Source organism: Lathyrus oleraceus, chromosome 1 (assembly GCF_024323335.1).
Source record: "Lathyrus oleraceus cultivar Zhongwan6 chromosome 1, CAAS_Psat_ZW6_1.0, whole genome shotgun sequence".
NCBI lineage: Eukaryota > Viridiplantae > Streptophyta > Magnoliopsida > Fabales > Fabaceae > Lathyrus > Lathyrus oleraceus.
Window position 1 is genome coordinate 9,044,730 of NC_066579.1, and position 18,399 is coordinate 9,063,128.

An 18,399-nucleotide genomic window follows, 5' to 3' on the forward strand; every position below is an offset into this window, starting at 1 on the left:
GAAGAGTTATGGTGTTTTATTTTGAACTGCGTGCAGAGTTCAGTAATCATCTTGTTGTTCAAATTAGTGCCATTGTCAGTGATAATCCTCTCAGGGACGCCGTATCGGCAGATGAGGCTGTTCTTGATGAATCGTGCCACCACATTCTTAGTAACAGAAGCAAATGAGGCTGCCTCCACCCACTTTGTGAAGTAATCAATAGCAACAAGGATGAAACGATGTCCATTAGAGGCGGTAGGTTTAATTTCGCCAATCACATCAATGCCCCACATTGCAAAGGGCCAAGGCGCTGTCAACACGTTTAAGGGAGCAGGAGGCACATGTACTTTATCCGCATAGATCTGGCACTTATGACAAGTTCTGGAGTGATGGTGGCAATCAGTTTCCATGGTAGACCAATAATACCCTGATCTCAGAATCTTCTTGGCCATCGTATGTCCACTAGAATGAGTCCCAAAATACACGCTTCATACTCAGCCATATTGTTGGTGCATTCAAAACATAGTCTAGCAGTGAAAGGCGTATGGCCACCCTTGGGGGAAATGATCACGACGCCAATACCGTTGCCCAATGCGTTAGACGATCCATCAAAAACCATAGTCCATCGGGATCCCACTTCGGGTCCTTCCTCTGGTCCAGGTTCTTCATAATCAGTAACAAGCATGACATCCTCATCTGGGAACTCAAAATTCATAGACTGATAATCATTCACTGCCTGATGAGCCAAATGATCAGCTAGCACGCTTCCTTTGATTGCTTTTTGGGTGGTATACTGGATATCATACTCTGTTAAAATCATCTGCCATCTTGCTATTCTTCCGGAGAGGGCGGGTTTCTCAAATATGTATTTGATAGGATCCATCTTAGAAATCAACAAAGTGGTGTGATTCAACATATACTGTCTTAGTCGGCGAGCAGCCCAGGCCAAAGCACAACAAGTTTTCTCGAGCAGTGAGTATCTTGTTTCACAGTCGGTACCTTTTGCTAAGGCAGTATATGGCATGCTCTTTTCGACCAGACTCGTCATGTTGCCCCAACACACCTCATTGAATTTTCTAACACGGTCAAATACGTAATTAAAGGTCTTCCTTCAACTGGTGGCATCGGAACTGGAGGTTCTTGGCGATATTTCCTGATTTTGTCATAAGCTTCTTGGCATTCATCATTCCATACCATCTCTTGATTTTGTCTCAGTAATTTGAAGATGGGTTTGCAGGTAGCAGTCAAGTGTGGAATGAATCGGGCAATGTAATTCGAGTGCCCCAAGAAACCCTCTGACTTCTTTCTTGTTTATTTCAGTACCCAGATTTACAATTTCAATTGATTCCTCATGCGGCTGTATAGTCTTTTCTTCTTGCAGTAGTCGGGCAAGTTCTCCAGGGACTTCACAATCTTCCTCGCTTCCATCCTCGGCTTGGTAGATCGGATTTTCAAAGTCATAATGAACAGTAGCAGAGTCATTACCAACAGGATCCAGAGTGGATATGGATCGGCAAATTGTTACGTGAGTGTGTGCAAGAAACATAGCTTGTTTGAAAAATGACAGGAAAGATAAAGAGCGCAATATTTGAATGCAAAAAGTCCATTGATCTATTGAATATGAATATGCTTATGAAAATGACAAACCCCTAACAAATTAGCCATTGTGCCTCGGGCATAGACACAATGCTTTAAGAAGTTTGATTGTAAAAGAAAATTAAAATTTGCAATTCTAGAATAAACAATAACAATTACTCCTGACTAAAGGAAATCGAGATAATGTCTTCAGTCTTCCAATTGTTGAGTTCGTCACCAATTGTTGGGAAAATCCAGCTATCCAAGTCGCAATCACTATCAGCATCTTCCATAGCATTAATCTGATTTTTGACTATCTTTCCAGAGTTAAACCCCAGGCCAGCTTTATCAGACTTGTACGGTACATTGATCAGTTGACCCCAACCAGCACGATCACCATTTTCAATCGCGGCTTGAGCATCTTTCAGAGAGATCATGACAGGGGGAGCACGAACAACCTTGGGCACAAGGGAGTTGGCTTAAGGACAGGACTGGGTGGAGGAACCACTTCAAATGACTGAGAAGGAGTCTCAAAGAATTCACCATCCATCTCAACGTATTTGAAGGCTTGCACACTACTGACAATATACTCTTCTTCTCCACATACAGTGACAACCATGCCTGCTATTGGATACTTCAGCTTTTGATGAAGCGACGAAGCTACCGCACCTGCCCCATGGATCCAAGGGCGCCCCAACAAGCAGGAGTAGGCGGGACGAATGTCCATCACGTGAAAGGTAGTGTTGAAGACTTGAGGTCCTATCTTGATAGGGAGAACCACTTCACCATAGACAACACTCTTCGCACCATCGTAAGCACGCACCACAACATCACTAGGTTTCAGTTCAATGCCTTTGTAGTCAAATTTATCGAGTACAAGCTTTCGGGAGCACATTCAAGGAAGAGCCGTTGTCGATCAACACGTGAGCCAGGGTGATCCCCTCACACTCGATGGAGATATGCAGAGCTTTATTGTGATTCTTTCCTGCTGGCGTCAGGTCAGCATCGGAAAAGCCTAGGCCATTGTCAACAGTCAAATTAGCAACATAATGTTCGAATTGATCGACGGATGTTTCTTGAGGCACATGAGCGGTCTTCAAGAATTTCATCAATGCATTGGCATGGGATTCAGAGGATAATAACAAGGACAACATTGAGATTTTAGACGAAGTATGCCCAATTGTTCCACTACATCAAAATCGCTCTTACGGATGATTTTCAGCATCTCTTCCATTTCCTGTTTGGCAACATCTTCAGAAGTAACTTCGACCGATGTCTCTGACTGAGGAGGATTGACTGGTCTTTTTCCTCGAATTCGGGAGCAGGAGTGAGATTTCTGGGGAGTAGATCCTTCCACTTCGAGTAACTTTACTAGTCCCCACAATATCATTAGGATTAGCAGAAACTACCAACTTGCTTTATGCCATGGATGTAAACGTCGCCTCCATAGTTCCACGGAATAGCTTTGCTGGAGGAATATGGCACGGGGCCAGGTGCGGTAATAATCAGGGGAGCCACTTTGGGCTCAGCGGTAATCTTCACAGGCACTCTAGTAGCGGTAATCTTCACTGGAGCTTTGGACCTAGCAATCACAGATACCTCTTCAATAGAGTTGTCCACCTTAGGAACCCTTTCGAATAGAATTGTACGATCATCCATCAGCCGTTGAATGTCGTTCTTCAACTTCAAACAATCATTGGGTCGGAGTACACAGAGATCGCAATCTTCAGCACAACCTGGAAATAAACCAGCTTGCAATAAATTCTTCTTAACGATCAGGAGAGGAGATGCTAAATCAGCAACGTCAGTAACGTGAGAATTGTCGTCCACAACATTAACATTCTGGTCATGATTAGGCATAGGTGTTGTGATGACATTGGGGGTCGCCGGAGGATCAAATTCAATTTCTCCAGCGTCGATCATATCCTGAATCTTGTTCTTCAACAACCAGCAATCATTCGTATCATGCCCGGGCTATCGGAGTGATAGGCACACCTGGCGTTGGGATTATAACGAGGAGAAGTAGTGTTGGGATTTGCAGGAGGGCCTCTGAGGGTAATCAAATTGGCCTTTAACATACTCTGCAGTGCTTGGGTTAAAGTCATATTGATCTTGGTAAACTGTCTTCTCGACCTGTCTTGTCTGTGTTGGAAGTTCTGAGATGGCGGTGCGGCAATTGTAACTGCCCCAACAGTATGGTCACGATTCTTCTTGTTATGCTTCCTCTCACTGTACACAGCATTTGATTCACTCTTTCCCTGATAGGACTTTTTGGTGCTTGCAGAAGTAGCTGCCTGTATCTTTCCACTTCGAATGCCGCTTTCAACCCGTTCACCTGTCAAGATAAGTTCAGTGAAACCTGACGAGGAACTTCCCAGTAGATGGCTGTAGAATGGGCCAGTCAGTGTACCCATGAACATGTCCACTAACTCTCGATCAGTCATAGGGGTTTTGACTCTGCCAGCCAAATCTCTCCACTTTTGAGCATATTCTTTGAAACTTTCTTTAGAGCCCATAGTCATATTTTGTAGCTGTAGCCGAGTAGGCGCTAACTCAGAATTATACTGGTAGTGCTTGTAGAAAGCTGTTGCTAAATCAGTCCATGTGCGGATGTTAGAGCTCTCAAGCTGATAATACCACTCTAACTGTGTGCCAGACAGACTCTCTTGGAAGAAATGGATCCACAGTTTCTTATCAGTAGTGTGCGGCTGAATCTTTCTCACATAAGCCCTTAGATGCATCTGAGGACAAGAGGCACCATCATACTTAGTGAAAATGGGAACCTTGAATTGCGGGGAATGACCACATCAGAGACCAGACCCAAGTTTTCGAAATCCAGACCGGGCACTTTCTGCCCTCCATAGCTAGCATACGTTCTTCCAGCAACTTGTACTTATCATCCTTCGGAGAGTACTGTTCATGTTCATAATCTTCATCGTCGTCCTCAGAATTGACGAGATTAGGATTCTCATCTTCCGAATCATTCTCGGTCTCTTCTTCTGAATCCTTCGGAATTCTAATCTTGACTCCTGTAACCTGTCCCTTAAGCCTTCTCCCGGGTTGATGTAACCCACAGGTTTCTGGTCCTTCTTCTTCTCCATCAAAAGAGCTTTCAGTTCTTCCTGCCCCTTAGATAAGCTCAGCATCATTTCCTGGAATTGAGCATTCTGGGCCTGGAGATCTTTGACAGTTTGTTCGAGAGCCATTGTTCAATCTGTTTGAATCTGCTGGAATCTGTTTGATAGGAAAATCGTGAGAACACTGATCCTTTAGAATACCTGTTATGCGATGCAATGCAATGTATGAAATGTTTTCAAGGACTTTCGGGATTTAACTTTGCATAAACTAACAAAAAGAGCTTTTTTTTTCTTTTCTCTTTTGTTTTTGCTTTTGTTTTTGTTTTTTTTTAGCAGAGTTAAATCCCTAAATCCTTGAAATGGTTAGTACAATGCCATGATGTTATGATGTTATGATGTTATGTTGTTAGATAAATAACAAGCACAAGCAAGTCACACAATAATCATTCCTAGGTTTTAAGGCTTGCGTGAGTTCCATAGGTAAATACCCTCCCCACTGAAGTTTGGTTGGTTCAACCTGTCTTAGAATAGTAACCGGGTTCTAGAAGGATCTCAAATCATTGACCTTTCCTTAAGTCCACTTCAGTGCAACACCAAGTGGTTGACCGAAGCTTCCCTAAAGTCCAATCTCAAAGAGTGTAGTATCGAGTCTCAACCAACTCCAGTCGGAACCGAAGCCAGTTATCTCACTACTTTCTAATGGCCAGGATGAGTCAATTAGGGTTCTAAAGGTCTGGTTAATGCTTTTATGACACCACGCGAATGCCAAATATTTCCTCAACTAACACGAGGAACATCAGGACATCCAAAGTGCCACATTAACCGTAGCCATCATTTTGACCATTCCAGTATACGCCGGACAGTCGCGATGATCTCTTGCTACTTACCTAAGGTACACTAGATCCGGGTGTAGGATCTTTCACTCAAGCATAACATACCCAAGCAATCCCTTAAAAATAAATCAGACAAATTGAATAAGTGATCTTGTTTTTAAGGTAACCTCTCTTTTTAAATATTTAGGGTCCCCAGCAGAGTCGCCAGTTCTGTCATACGGTGAACTGGACTTTTTTGTGGTTTTAATCGCAATGTCGCGGTTAGCAAGAGTCGCCACCGACTTTTCTTTTATCCAATAAGGAAAGGTGGAAAAGAACAGGAAAAACCTTAATTTAGATTTTGGGTTCGGGAGGTACATTATACAAAGGGAAGGTGTTAGCACCCTTTGTATCCATGGTTATCCATGGGCTCTTAATTGCTCGATCACTTATATTATTTTGTCTAAAAAAAAAGTGTTTGTGAATTGTTTAGAAAAATGTTTTGAAAAGAGAATTTAACTTTGTAATGATTCTTGTATGAATGTATACAAAGTGATTATCTCGTTTAGTTTTGAAAATTGTTTAGAAAAATATAACTCGGTAATGATTCTAGTATGAATGTATACCAAGTGGTGATTTTCTGAAGGTATTTTGAAAGGTGTGAGGTGTGAAAAAATGTTTTAGGTTGTGAGCCAGCAATTAAGAGTTATACCGACCCAAGGTCTTTATGAGTATTTCCTATCCTTATGAGGGTAAAACTGTCCTTATTATTGAGAAATAAGTAGTTTTATCCTTTGGATGTAAAAGGGTCATCGTAGGGTCATCGATTGGTCATTGAAGGCAACAGTTACGAGGATACCTTAGCATTCGAAGGGACTATCATCTTTTAACCGTAGGCAACATCGGAGGGTCATCGAGGGACAAAGTTGTATATTCGAAGGCAACATCCGAGGGACTATAATTTATTTTATGATGATTTAACCGAAGGGTCTTTGCTAAGGGTATCCCCACGTTCGCGGGACATGACCGTAATATCGTAATCGTAAGGCAACAAAGAGAGGTCCAAGATCACTTATTCAAAGGCAAAGTTTTACAATTAATTATATAATTAGGATGAAACTCCACATTAAAATTATTAAAAATAGTATATTAAAAAAAATTAATACATTAGAAATTAATACATTAAAAATTAATTTAGGGTGAAACTCCACAAGGGTATCCCACAACTAAAGTGGAATACCTAGCCAATAACCTTTTCCTGGGATATGCGAACCTTTACGAAACTCAAAAAAAAAGAAACATGTCAGAACACCAAATCAGGGTGCAATCGAAGATTACACCGGAGAAATATCACAACAATAAATAGGATAGGATGAATAATGCATGGCTATGATAAAACATAAAAAAAAAAAAGAATAGAAAAGTCAGCTACTGTCTCGTTCGCCTCTGCCTCGCCTAGCGAAGGCCAGGCGAATACTCGCCGCAGGCTCGCCTAGCGAGATGCTAGCGAGCGGCCACGGATTTTGAATTTGAAAACAGCCCCATGTTAGGAACTTTGAATTTTATGGCATTTTATCACAGGAATAACATGGTCAAACATTCAGGGTATTCAGGCATATTTAAATTCCCATACGAAAGCAAATTATATATCAACATTTAATCATGATGCATTATATATGTAGATATGGCCAATTGAAAGTATAAACAATAGAGATACGCAAACCTGTTTGCCAATTCAAGGTTGAAGGGATTGACCACTTGTAGTATCGGAATAAGTTAGGCAGCGGGAATTGGACGGCGATGGCTTCGGTGCAGATGGGCTGCCTTCAGGGTTTCTTTACTCTGAATTCTCCGGGTAGGCAGGGTTCCTATGCCAAAGTTTCTATCCGTCCTTCTCTGTTCTCTCTCTTTCTTTTTCCTCAAGGTTTTGTTCCAAGGAAACCTCAGAGTGTTTTGCTTCTCTTCCTTCTTTCTCCAGTGAATCTCCCAGTGTAAACTCCAAGTCCAACTCCCCTACTGAAACTTCAGTATTTATAGACTAATTTCGTGGGTAATGGGCTTGGAATGAGGGAGACCCAAGTCCAAAATAATTTGTTATATTTTATTTATTTATTTATTTTAATTATTTAATTAATTAATTAATTAATTAAAAAAAAATTCTCTTTTTTTTTTTTTTTTCGTTTTTTTTTTTTTTTTTTTTTTTTTTTTTTTTTTTTAGGAAAAATGATGGGTAATTTTTGGGGTATGACACACGAGCACAATATTGGCCACCCATTGAGGATATATAGAAGTCACCAGGAACCCCGCATCAATTTGCTTTTGAACTTCCTCTTTGATCTTCACTGCCATATCAGGATGAGTTCTTCTGAGCTTCTGCTTTACAGGCATGCACTCAGGCTTTAGAGGTAGGAAATGTTGCACAATATCAGTATCTAGACCAGGCATGTCTTCATATGACCAAGCAAAGACGTCAACATATTCTCGTAGCAACTTAATCAACCCCTTCTTAACAGATTCTTCCAGAAGTGCCCCAATCTTTACCTCTCGCACACACAATCTTCAGACCCCAAGTTGACTGTTTCCAGATTCTCAAGATGCGGCTGAATGATCTTCTCTTCATGCTTAAGTAGTCGGGTGATCTCATCAGGAATCTCTTCAACATCATCTTCCTCTGCCTCAAATACAGGGAATTCAAAATTGGGAGATGGTGTTGGGTCATTATGTTCAATGGGTTTAGAAATCAACCTGCATAATGATTTTGGATATGAAAAGATTTAGAATTCAAACAAGGCAAATCATTATGCAGATGAAAAGATTGATTTTATTCCATTTTGAGGTTTTACGTGATCACCAATTTCATGCAAAAGCGAAAAGGGAAAATAAATGGAAAAACAAATATTTAACATGAATTTATTAAATGAAAATATCATTGTACTTATGCGCCAACAATGTCATCACTCCTCCTTTTGGCATGGGAGAAGGGTTTTCAAACAAAGTGATTATTACGTTGACTTATGGACAGCTGTTGGAATATCCACAGCGACCCAATTGTTGCAGACCCCTCTAGGGATGATGAAATTGCCAGAATCCTTTGTATCTTCTTCTAAAACGGCAGCAGCCTCCTCATCTAGACCAGTGTGGATGAAACCTCCACTCTTGAATAGCCCTTGCTTGTTGAAAGTACCGGAAGAAAAACCTATGCCAGCCCGGGACTCGTTGTCTTCTAACTCAATCATTTATCCTAAGCCAGCAGTTGCACCACGCTCGATGGCCAACTTTGCATCTTTGTAGGAAACAAATGAAGGAGCTCTTTTCTCAATAGGCTCAGCAATAGATAACACTTGGAAAGGAGTTCCAACTTCAACCTCAGCATCTATATAAGAGAAGGAAGACAAATGGCTAACTAGGAGAGCCCTTTCTCCCCCTACCACCACCAGCTTCTTTTTTCACGAATTTCAATTTCTGGTGTAGGGTGGACGTCACGACGCCTGCCTCGTGAATCCATGGTCTGTCTAAGAGACAACTATACGATGGGTGAATGTCCATAACCTAGAAGGTAATCTGGAAATCACTTGGTCCGATCTTGATTGGGAGATCAACTTCCCCAATCACAATTTTGCGAGACCCATCGAAAGCCTTCACAACTACCCCACTCTGCCTCATGGGCTCGCGGTTCTCTTTCTCTAAGTGATCCATCAGTCTTAAAATGTTGGCTCTAGTGTAGTACCGGTAAGTCAGCTTGTCTTCAAAATAAATGAAGGACACAGAGTTAGACCACAGGGCAAGGGACCGGAAACAAAACCTGCTTATGCATATGATGCATGCAATGCTTGTGCATATGATTTGTTTTTTATTTCAAAGGAACTTTAGAGTTTTATTTGCAAATTCTGGAAATATTAAGCATTTTATCACATATGGAAATATCTCATCAAATAATATCAAGGAAAAGAAGTGTAGCATCGTCAATCATATACAAGAGAAAAGGAAAATAATCATCCTATGGATCCCTAGAAACAATCATCTAAAGCTCGGGACACAGGAAGATAAGATGCACGAAGCCTCTTCACCTCCCTCTCGTAGGCTGCCTCCATATCGGCCTTCTCTTTGGCGAGTCGATCATACCTCCTCTTCCAGAACTTAGAAGACTGAGGAAGTAGAGAAATCCATACATCATCAGGGTCATCAATAACCTGATGCTCAAGAAACTCAATCAACGCATCCTTCTCCTTAATCTGCTGAAGCAACTCTTCACGTTCACGGATCCAGGCACGTGAACGGTCTTCGTCTCTCAACTCCTCTACTCCTTGATTAGGGAGGGTTGAAGGCCCAGCCATAATCATAGGTGTAGGTCTCGGATACTCGTAAGGCATGAGATACTCAGACGCCCTCTTCCTAAACCAAATAGTGTAAGGCTCCAAATCGATGCAATTCTTAGAACCCAACTCTTTCCTTCCTTTCCTATGAATCTTGCGCCAAGCGCGGACCATCCTAGCTTTCAATCCTTGGGGATATTTACCATCCTGAAAGAATACACCCTCTAACAGAATGTTATTGGGTTTATCCTTTAAGGGGAACCCAAGTTGCCGACGTGCCAAAACAGGATTGTAGTTAATCCCACCACATGTACCAAGAAAAGGTACATTGGAGAATTCGCCACAAGAGTCAATAATCCGCACACCATCATACACATGGTTATACCAAGAGATATCATCATTAGTGAGAGACATAAGTCTCGTGGACCACCGTAGACATTCCTTGTTCTTCTTGAAAGCGACCGTCTGAGATAAGTGAGAAATAAACCACTTATACAACAGAGGCAAACAACACACAATGGCGCCACCACCCTTTGCATTCCTCATATGCAAAGAGAAATAGGTATCGCCCAACAGAGTCGGAACGGGATTAACATGTCTGCTATCTCTTGAGAAGTGGGAACCCTTTCCAAGCCATTGAACGGCAACTGGTCTAGAACAGGTATACCCACAAGAGAAGCATACTCCTCAAGAGTAGGCAAAAGCTGGAAATCTGGAAACGTGAAGCAACGGTACAAGGGATCATAAAACTGCACCAATACACTCACCAATCCTTCATCCACCTGAGTAGTCAGAAGAGGAAGAAGCTTCCCAAAACGAGCCTTGAAACCCAAAGGATCTAATACATAGGATGTCAGATTCCTTAACTCTTTCAAATCTGGTTGCCTGAAGTTGTACTTCTTTGTATTCCTTCTTTGTCTTTCCATGTCTGAAAATTTTGCAAATAAACCCCTTAAGTTCCTTGAAAATTTTCTTATTTATTGATGATATGGATGCAAATGGGTGCATGAATGCATGAATGCAACAATCACACTCAAGGATCAAGCAAAGCACACCAAACAGAGGTCATGGGATGGATCATGTTATCCTTAATATCAACCATCCATTTTGGTGGATTATGGTTTACACCTTATCAACACCCAAGTTCCATTGATATTAAGGATTCATGAACGAATCAACCATGAATCAAGGGTTTTTTGTAAGTCACGAGCATGGAGTTAGGTTAAGAACCACCCAACAGGGAGTGTACTAGGGTTTAAACCTGCCAAACATGTTCAACAAGAGGTTCCCATAGTCATCATCCCATCTTTCGGATATTATTGGAGAAACGACTACTCGTATTCCGAAAATATTCTCAAGAGAGACTCTTATGAGTGTAGTATCGCGTAACAATCGTATCAAATCTTACACTTGAACGACTTTCGCACTACATCCTAAGAATAGGCCAAGATGGGCTTGGTAAACTAAGGTCCTTGGCTTCTAAGGTCTATATTGGAAAGAGTAATGTCTAACCACAACTTAATTGTGTGACATTATTGATCCCAACATGACCTCCACCAAGTGAATGGACTTGCAAGTCAACTTGCTAAGGAATAACTCCACACAAGTCAACAAGACTATGTCATTCTCCTATCCTAAGTGCACTCGAGTTCGGGTATAGAACTCATCTCACAAAGATCACCAAGCATACAAGGAATTAATATTCAAACAATTCAATCATTACATACAATACAGTAATCCCAAATTGCACAAAAATATGTCACACAAAGAAAAATATACAATACAACAAATATGAAAAGTCGGTAAAACCCACTAGGCAAATACACATCCCCAGCAGAGTCGCCACTTTTCTGTAGCGGGGTATTCGTTACCATTAGAGATATTGACTAAATCCAAGGTAAATCATACAAGTCGAGTCGCCATCGCACTTCTATTTATCCAAAGGAATGGTTAGAAAGCGAACAAAAACCTAAAAGTTTTATCGAATCAAAAACTAGTAAAAATGTCAGAGATCTGGGTAACGAGGTTGGTTATGCAATGGGAAGGTGTTAGGCACCTAAAACATCCTAGGTACTCCTAGGGAGCCCTTTTCACATTTGTTGCAAAGGTTGTTGTTTTTTTTTTGAAAATTTATTTGTGCAAACATGATTGAAGGGATGAGAAAAAGCGTGTATGTTTATCTAATGTACTACTTACTAAAAGAAGGGTCAAAAGAAAATGACTCGCACGGACGTCGCATCTACTGCATACGTATCTCATATGAATCTGAGAATCAGAGTCTTCGTAGCTCGGCTACCTATGGGTTAAAGAGGAGTGTGCTCGCTAAGACATCACGTCTTATGCCTACGTATCTCATCTGGGATGAAAATCAGAGCAAAACGTAGTTCGACTAACTACAGGTTAAGGGTTTGGGGCGAACGACGTTACTACGCAATCTACCGGATGCTTGACCTTTGGAGACTTACTCGCCTGTAGTAGAAGGAGTAAACGTGTTCTATGGAGAAGAAAAATCAATGAATTTGTTTGCGTTTTAGGAACGCTCAGGCAAAAGGGAAGTCCTAGACGAAGGTGTCGCGGCGCGAAAAAATACCCAAGCGTAAGGAACGCTCGAAATATAAACAAAACAGAGTCGCCACCAATCTTTATTTATTCCCAAAGAGGGAAAGGGGAAATATCGATAAAACCCACGAAAAACAAAAAGAAATGGTCGTCACAACCAAATCGGGTTCGGGAGTCGGTTATGCAAGGGGAAGGTATTAGCACCCCTCACATCCATCGTACTCGATGGGACCCATTTAGTTAGTTTCGTGTTAGAGTGTTAGCGTGATATCGTTTGTGAACTTCTAGTTATCGAGCGAGAAAAAAGAGAGAAAGAAAGGAAAAACTTAAGGTTTTTTAATATTAATGTGCCTGACAAGATTTCGCAATCCTGCTCCTACGTATCTCCAGGTGCTATGAAGAACTCAAGGCATACGTAGTTCTACCCAAAGAGAACTACTGGATGGATTGCTTTTAAAGAGAGTGATGCTTGGATCACATTTGAGCGATTAAACCTTTACTTGCTGCTCGCTCTTGGAGGCTGAAGTCTTTGTTTGTTTCGCATCAAAACGGATGTTGCATACTCTTTTCTGAAAATGTTTTCAGAGTCGCACAAGGGCGGAAAATAAGTTTGATGAGTTTGAGTTGATTTTAAGCGGAGACAGGCATCCAAGCAGGGAGCTCTACTGCAGTACTCGAATGCCCGAAAAGGAAGAGGCCTAAGCCCAATCACTCTCTTTTCATCCAAAAGTTTGTTTATGAAAATGTGGCAAATTAGGTCAAAGTTCATTAACGGAAGACGATTAGTCAGACAGAGAGCTCTACAGCAGTGTCCAAATAATCGGGAAAGAGAAGGTCGATACCCAATCAATCTTTTTCTTCTATAAGAGAAATGACCTAATTCTGGTAATTACTGTATGTTAATATGGAAGACGAATGTTTGAACATTGAGCTCTACAGCAGTATCCTAACATTCGAAACAGAGAAAGTCTAAACTTAATCAGTTTCTTCCATTTTTATTGTGAAAAGCTTTTAAAAACAGGGGGACGACTTGACGTTGGATCAAGTGTCAGAAGTTGACTTATGAAAAATAATTTGGATGTGGCGGGGGGTTTTCTTCAACTTTGGATCAGGCACTTGCGTTAGTGAAAATTGTTTGAAGTTAATTTTGAAATTGAGTAAAAAAAATTGATTTTGAAAGTGATTGGAAATTGTGGAAAGTTTTGTGAAATTATTTACATGTGTAGTAGGACATGGATTACCTAATTAATCTAAACACATTGAAATCAATTGAACAAATAATCAAATAAAATCCACTTAGCAATCATGCAAATAATTAATTGAATTACAATCAACTTACTCTAATAATAATAAAAAATAATTAATTACTAATCAAATAATAAAATTAAATAAAAATGAAATACTAATCACAAGAGAGGGTGCATACTAATATGGGGGTATAAACAATATCGCCTAGAGCCAGTTGCCAAACCAAGAACCTGATTCCGGGGATGAAAACTTCTTGACATTAATTAATATTAATAATTATAGTTGTATATATTTTTAAAAAGTACATAGTACTAAAAAAAAATCTTCTACTTAATCTCATGTTTTGAAATTGTTAAATAATAAACTTATTATTAAATTTGTTGAACACATTTTTCTCAATAAAATTTACACAACTATAAAAATCAAGGAAATAAAGCATATATACAGAATTTAGCAACGAAAAAAACCACAACATAGAAAATCACGAGTAAAAGCTATACAACTCCTATCTAGAGAAATTATGTGATAGTTGAAAGAATTAGAAAAGAGCTTAGGTGACAAAATGAGAAAACATAATTGTATAAAAAAGTGCCAAATATTATATGAAATTGGAAGCAATTCTAAACTGAGTCTAAACCAAAATAGACTTATTTTCCTATTTTACAAGCTAGTTGTCATTTATGGTGATGCATTTAAAACAAACAATAACAAATTCTAAACCAAATATTCCTAAACTACATTAAAAGACCCACATAGAACAATTCAAATTTTAAAAATTTAAGTTTAAAAGATCTAAATAACTATTGTTCTTTACAAATGAGGCAAACACATTTTTTCTCTTCTTACATGTTGATCTTGAAGTCAATATTATTTAAGATTTCATGAGTTCTAAAACTTACCAAAATTAACAATACTAGTTATAAGGTTTAATACTTCATAGCTGATAGATGATAATTTGTTTCCTAGTACTAACAATACAGTACTCCAAATTTAAAGATCTTTTGCCATTATTTATCTTTGACTTTTTATACCAGAAACATATACTTAAAAACAAATCTTGTCTCTGTACAGATTCATTAAATAAAACTTCATCTAAGTTATCCAATCCAAACCAATAAAATAAAAAAGTAAATCTCAACTCTAATAAATAAATGAAAAAAAAGCATAAAAGAAAAACAAAATCAGTAGCATAAAAGACCAGTACCTGATACGAGTAGGAAAACTCAGCTCTCCTATCTCTTTTCCTTCATTTTTTAACTCTCTAAAAAACTCAAACATCAACAATGGCTTAAAAATAAAGACTTATCATCTCTCTCGATGCTTACTCGAATCGGACACATCAATGATGGAAACAAGTGAGGCGGCGAAGAGGTGGTTCATTCAAATTCAAGATGGTGATGGTTTTCCAGTGGTGTGCATGTGGTGTAGAGCAGCGGCTGAAAGCTTCTGATGTGTTGGGCGATGTTGTGGTGCCGACGTGTTGTTGCGGTTGGGTTGTTGAATCAAAATGAAGGTGAGAAGATTGCTAGTGTGTGTTGTTTCAATGAGATGATATTTTGTGTGAGGTTATGTGTTCATGGTTGTTAATTGAAGAAGTACAAAATTTAAGGTGAGTTTGTTATGGTATTATGTAGGGAAGCATTCATTTTGGTTAGAATATATTGAAGAATGAAGAAGGTATCTATCATGGGAATGGAGAGAGGAAGAAGTTTTGGTTTAAGATTGTATTTGTTTTGTAATGGCTATGGTGGTTTGAAGAAGATAAAACTTTAATATGGTAGAGTTAGAGATATTGATGGAGTATGAGCAAGAAGATGATGGTCAATTCATTCGACCTTCTTTTGTTCGTTTTCTTTTCCACATGTTTCTTTTGTATTATTTCCTTGTAGTCCTTGCTGTTGATTGGAGGAAGAGGTATTTGTGGTGTAAAAAAGAGAGACGTGGTTTCATGTGGATGGCAGAAAAATGGGGACACGTGACAACAATTGAGTGGGGGATCAAAAGATATTTTCTGATTTTTTTCTTAAATTAATTTTTCTAAAAAACTAAAATATTAATAATTTAAAATAAAAATCGAAAATGCAAAATAAAATAAAAATAAAAATTCGGACAAATCTAATTAATTCCAACGACATTTTGGTTAAGAATAAAAAATAATCGGATAAAAAATAAATAAAAATCGGGCAAAAAATGCCCCAAAAATAAATAAATTGAATGCATCAAACTTATCAATGTGAAATAAACTTCTCAGAAACATACATGTTTCGATCAAATTTTGAAATAAAAATCGACCGGTTAAAAGGCTCAAACTGATTAAAATGCGACTGAAAAAGTAGTCAAAAAATTAAAATGAGCATGCCAAATTAAAATACACAAATCGTAGATTACTAAAACTGACGTCTGCAAGTTCAATTTTGAAATTTTCCGCCCGATAGTTCGACGTACAGTTGAGAAACGATTTGACCGGTCTGTCTGTAGTTTCGAAAAAATTAATTCAAGTATATTTTAAGCACTATGTGAAACAAAATGCATGTTTTTACAAGTAAAAAAATGCAAGCGTCATGTAAATGAACTGAATTGCTGACTGAATAATCGTGAACAGACAGTCAGATGCAAATGAATCGCTCTTGTACGATTTGCTGTTGATTCTCAAGCACAAACAAAACCTACAAAGATTCAGACGACGACAATAATCTTGATTATCACTTTCCGAACCTCTAAAATACGACGTAATAAAAATAAGCGATGCAACGAGATTGAGAAATCAAGTCTTTTGACTTCTTAATCAACAGACGACTGAATAAGTATTATCAAATTCAGATAAAATGTCAGAATTCCTGACCTTTTACCTGAACCCTGATGAATGCTTTAAATTGATGAAATACACGACAAAATGGATCGATTTATGTTATGCTGATGCGAGTGAAAACTCAGGGTGAAATTTAGGGTATGACAGCTGCCCCTATTTAAACATATTTAACCGGAGGATATGAAGAACTCTTGTCTTCAAATCATCATGGTAAAAGATAGTTTAAATACCAAACAGACCCAAATTTTGCCCTTCTAATGTAGAAGAATGATATGCTTATGATTATGACCGAATGCACTTGGATTTAAGAAATACTCTTGATTTCTTAATCAACAGACAATAATGCAAATGAATGCAACGAGATTTAAGAAATACTCTTGATTTCCTAATTGTCGGGCGATATGCATGTAAATGAAGGTTAAGAAGTACTCTTGACTCCTTAAAAATGAATACGAATGAATTGAGAAATACTCTTGATTTCTCAACCGTATGAATGACAAATGATATGGATGCTAAGAAGTACTCTTGATTCCTTAATCATGAATGAAAATGAATTGAGAAATGCTCTTGTATTCTCATATGACATGCAGATGAGTTAAGAAATACTCTTGTTTTCTTAATCATGAATGTAAATGAAATATGTATGAGTTAAGAAATACTCTTGATTTCTTAATCATGATAATGCATATGAATTGAGAAATACTCTTGATCTCTTAATCATCGGATGATAAATGATATGAGAAATGCTCCTGATTTCTTAAATTCTATGAAGATGAGTTAAGAAATACTCTTGATTCCTTAATCATGAATGCAAATGAATTAAGAAATGCTCTTGATTTCTCAATCATGAATGTAAATGAATTGAGAAATGCTCTTGATTTTCTCAGATGATATGCAGATGAGTTAAGAAATACTCATGGTGAATGAATTGAGAAATGCTCTTGATTTCTCAGATGACATGCAAATGAGTTAAGAAATACTCTTGATTTCTTAATCATGAATGTAAATGAAATATGTATGAGTTAAGAAATACTCTTGACTTCTTAATCATGAATGTAAATGAATTGAGAAATGCTCTTGATTTCTCAGATGAAATGCAAATGAATTAAGAAACACTCTTGATTCCTTAATCATGAATGTAAATATGCTGAGAAATGCTCTTGACTTCTCAGATGCTATGCAAATTAATTAAGAAATACTCTTGATTCCCTAATCATGAATGTAAATGAATTGAGAAATGGTCTTGATTTCTCAGATGATATGAAGACGAGTTAAGAAATACTCTTGATTCCTTAATCATTGAATGTAAATGTACTGAGAAATGCTCTTGATTTCTCAGATGATATGCAAATGAGTTAAGAAATACTCTTGATTTCTTAATCATGAATGTAAATGAATTATGTATGAGTTAAGAAATACTCTTGATTTCTTAATCATGAATGTAAATGAAATATGTATGAGTTAAGAAATACTCTTGATTTCTTAATCATGATAGTGCAGATGAATTAAGAAATACTCTTGATTCCTTAATTATGAATGTAAATGAGAAATGCTCTTGATTTCTCATATGACATGCAAATGACTAGGGATGAGAGAATCATGTTCAGTTGCTCTTGACTGACATTAGGTCTCTAGGATGGATCTGTTATAACGTAACATGCTCGACTGGTCTTCAGACGTTCTTCGTTGAAGGCAGACACTCCTGGGGGAATAAATGATCATATTCAGCTGCTTTTGGCTAAAGATGTCATATTCAACAACTCTTGGCTGAAACTGATGCATTCAACGACTCTTGGTTGAAGCAAAAACTGTAAAATAAAGTAGTGTTCAGCTGTTTTTTACTGAAACCACTGCATTCAACTGCTCATGGTTGAAGCAAAACTGGGAGATAAAAATCTTCTACTTAATCTCATGTTTTGAAATTGTTAAATAATAAACTTATTATTAAATTTGTTGAACACATTTTTCTCAATAAAATTTACACAACTATAAAAATCAAGGAAATAAAGCATATATACAGAATTTAG